This window comes from Cryptomeria japonica, unplaced genomic scaffold, assembly GCF_030272615.1.
Source record: "Cryptomeria japonica unplaced genomic scaffold, Sugi_1.0 HiC_scaffold_20, whole genome shotgun sequence".
In the NCBI taxonomy this organism is placed as follows: domain Eukaryota; kingdom Viridiplantae; phylum Streptophyta; class Pinopsida; order Cupressales; family Cupressaceae; genus Cryptomeria; species Cryptomeria japonica.
Genome location: NW_026728842.1, coordinates 1707501 through 1710820, shown reverse-complemented (window position 1 = coordinate 1710820; position 3320 = coordinate 1707501).

Genomic DNA, 3320 nt, shown 5'->3' with positions numbered 1-3320 from the left:
CCCCAAGCGCGTCCGATGCTTGGACTATTCCGAGGCGGCCCTGCAGCCTCTTCCGTCTAGCCTTTGGGGCCATCTCGCCGCATCCCTCGCCTCGCACCCCGATTGCTATGCGGTGAGGCTCCTCGGCCGCCTGGGAACTATCTTCGTATCGGACGCATCGCGGGATAAGGGGTTGTCACTGGTAGTCGCCCCAAGCGCGTCCGATGCTTGGACTATTCCGAGGCGGCCCTGCAGCCTCTTTCGTCTAACCGTTGGGGCCATCTCGCCGCATCCCCCACCTCGCACCCCGATTGCTATGCGGTGAGGCTCCTCGGCCGCCTTGGAACTATCTTCGTATCGGACGCATCGCGGGATAAGGGGTTGTCACTGGTAGTCGCCCCAAGCTGCGTCCGATGCTTGGACTATTCCGAGGCGGCCCTGTGGCCTCTTCCGTCTAGCCGTTGGGGCCATCTCGCCGCATCCCCCACCTCGCACCCCGATTGCTATGCGGTGAGGCTCCTCGGCCGCCTTGGAACTATCTTCGTATCGGACGCATCGCGAGATAAGGGGTTGTCACTGGTAGTCGCCCCAAGCACGTCCGATGCTTGGACTATTCCGAGGCGGCCCTGCAGCCTCTTCCGTCTAGCCGTTGGGGCCATCTCGCCGCATCCCCCACCTCGCACCCCGATTGCTATGCGGTGAGGCTCCTCGGCCGCCTTGGAACTATCTTCGTATCGGACGCATCGCGGGATAAGGGGTTGTCACTGGTAGTCGCCCCAAGCGCGTCCGATGCTTGGACTATTCCGAGGCGGCCCTGCAGCCTCTTCCGTCTAGCCGTTGGGGCCATCTCGCCGCATCCCCCACCTCGCACCCCGATTGCTATGCGGTGAGGCTCCTCGGCCGCCTTGGAACTATCTTCGTATCGGACGCATCGCGGGATAAGGGGTTGTCACTGGTAGTCGCCCCAAGCGCGTCCGATGCTTGGACTATTCCGAGGCGGCCCTGTGGCCTCCTCCGTCTAGCCGTTGGGGCCATCTCGCCGCATCCCCCCCCTTGCACCCGGATTGCTATGCGGTGAGGCTCCGATGCTTGGACTATTTCGAGGCGGCCCTGTGGCCTCTTCCGTCTAGCCGTTGGGGCCATCTCGCCGCATCCCCCCCCTTGCACCCGGATTGCTATGCGGTGAGGCTCCTGGGCCACCTTGGAACTATCTTCGTATCGGACGCATCGCGGGATAAGGGGTTGTCACTGGTAGTCGCCCCAAGCGCGTCCGATGCTTGGACTATTCCGAGGCGGCCCTGCAGCCTCTTTCGTCTAGCCGTTTGGGCCATCTCGCCGCATCCCCCACCTCGCACCCCGATTGCTATGCGGTGAGGCTCCTCGACCGCCTTGGAACTATCTTCGTATCGGACGCATCGCAGGATAAGGGGTTGTCACTGGTAGTCGCCCCAAGCGCGTCCGATGCTTGGACTATTCCGAGGCGGCCCTGCAGCCTCTTCCGTCTAGCCGTTGGGGCCATCTCGCCGCATCCCCCACCTCGCACCCCGATTGCTATGCGGTGATGCTCCTCGGCCGCTTTGGAACCATCTTCGAATCGGACGCATCGCGGGATAAGGGGTTGTCACTGGTAGTCGCCCCAAGCGCGTCCGATGCTTGGACCATTCCGAGGCGGCCCTGAAGCCTCTTCCGTCTAGCCGTTGGGGCCATCCGTCGCCTCGCACCCCCGATTGCTATGCGGTGAGGCTCCTCGGCCGCCTTGGAACCGTCTTCGTATCGGACGCATCGCGGGATAAGGGGTTGTCACTGGTAGTCGCCCCAAGCGCGTCCGATGCTCGGACCATTCCGAGGCGGCCCTGAAGCCTCTTCCGTCTAGCCATTGGGGCCATCTCGCCGCATCCGTCGCCTCGCACCCCCGATTGCTATGCGGTGAGGCTCCTCGGCCGCCTTGCAACCTTCTGTGTATCGGACGCATCGCGGGATAAGGGGTTGGCACTGGTAGTCGCCCCAAGCGCGTCCGATGCTTGGACCATACCGAGGTGGCCCTGAAGCCTCTTCCGTGTAGCCGTTGGGGCCTTCCCGCCCCATCCCTCGCCTCGCACCCCGATTGATATGCGGTGAGGCTCCTCGGCCGCGTTGGAACTATCTGTGTATCGGACGCATCGCGGGATAAGGGGTTGGCACTGGTAGTCGTCCCAATCGCGTCCGATGCTTGGACCATTCCGAGGCGGCCCTGCAGCCTCTTCCTAGTCGTCGGGGCCTTCCCGGCGCATCCTTCGCCTCGCATCCCGATTCCTATGCGGTGAGTCTTCTCGGCCGCCGCGGAACTATACCTGTTATCGCTACTGCATCCTTCGGCTGGTAACCTCCTCTGCCGCCTTGGAACGTTCTCTTTGTCGGACGCGTCGCGGGATAAGGGGTTGGCACTGGTAGTCGCCCCAAGCGCGCCTGATGCATAGACCGCTCCGAGTCGACCTTGCTTTCAGCCTCTCACATGCATAGACCTCTCTGAGTCGACCCTGCAGCCTCTCACGTTTAGCCTATGGAATCTCGCCTCACAACATGATTGCTATCCTTGATGCATCCCTTGCCTCGAGCCCTGATTGCTTTCTTGGCTGCATCCCTCCTCTCCTCACAGCCCAGTTGTCATCACTGCTTCATCCGTCGCTTCATGCATCTGGCTGCTGGGCCCTTCCCACCGCACACCTCGATTGCTATCTCTGCTGCATCACACACCCCGATTGCTATCTCTGCTACATCCCTCGGCTCTCACTTCTGCATCCTTCGCCTCACACCTCGATTGCTATCAATGCTGCATCTGTAAGCTCACACCCCGATTGCTATGCGGGGAGGCTCCTTGGCCGCCTTGGAAATTTCTCTGTGTCGGACGCACCGCGGGATAAGGGGTTGGCACTGGTAGTCGCCCCAAGTGCGCCCGACTCTTAGACCGCTTCGAGGTGACCTCGTAGCCTCTTTCGTCCAGGCTTCCTGCCTTCAACGCCCTTTTTACACCTCGATTGCTATGCGCGGGCTCCTTGGCGTCTATCACCTCTCTGCGAAGAGTGGCACGATGATTGTTGGGGTAAATCGTAGCAGTCCGATCTCTGGCCTTGGGCCATTGTGAGGGCTGATCGATTTCCTGTGCGCATCTCGTGTTCGCCCAGTAACAGACTCGACGACTTGTAATCGGTCTTGTTCCCGATTGTTCCTGGAGGTAGTCTTCGGAACTCTTGGATTTGACCTGTCACTCGAACTGTCCTCTTCCGAGGATGCTTGTGTGTGTGCGCTTGTGCCATTTCCTTGGCGGTATTAACGAGATATTAAAGAGCGGAGTGAGCGCCTCG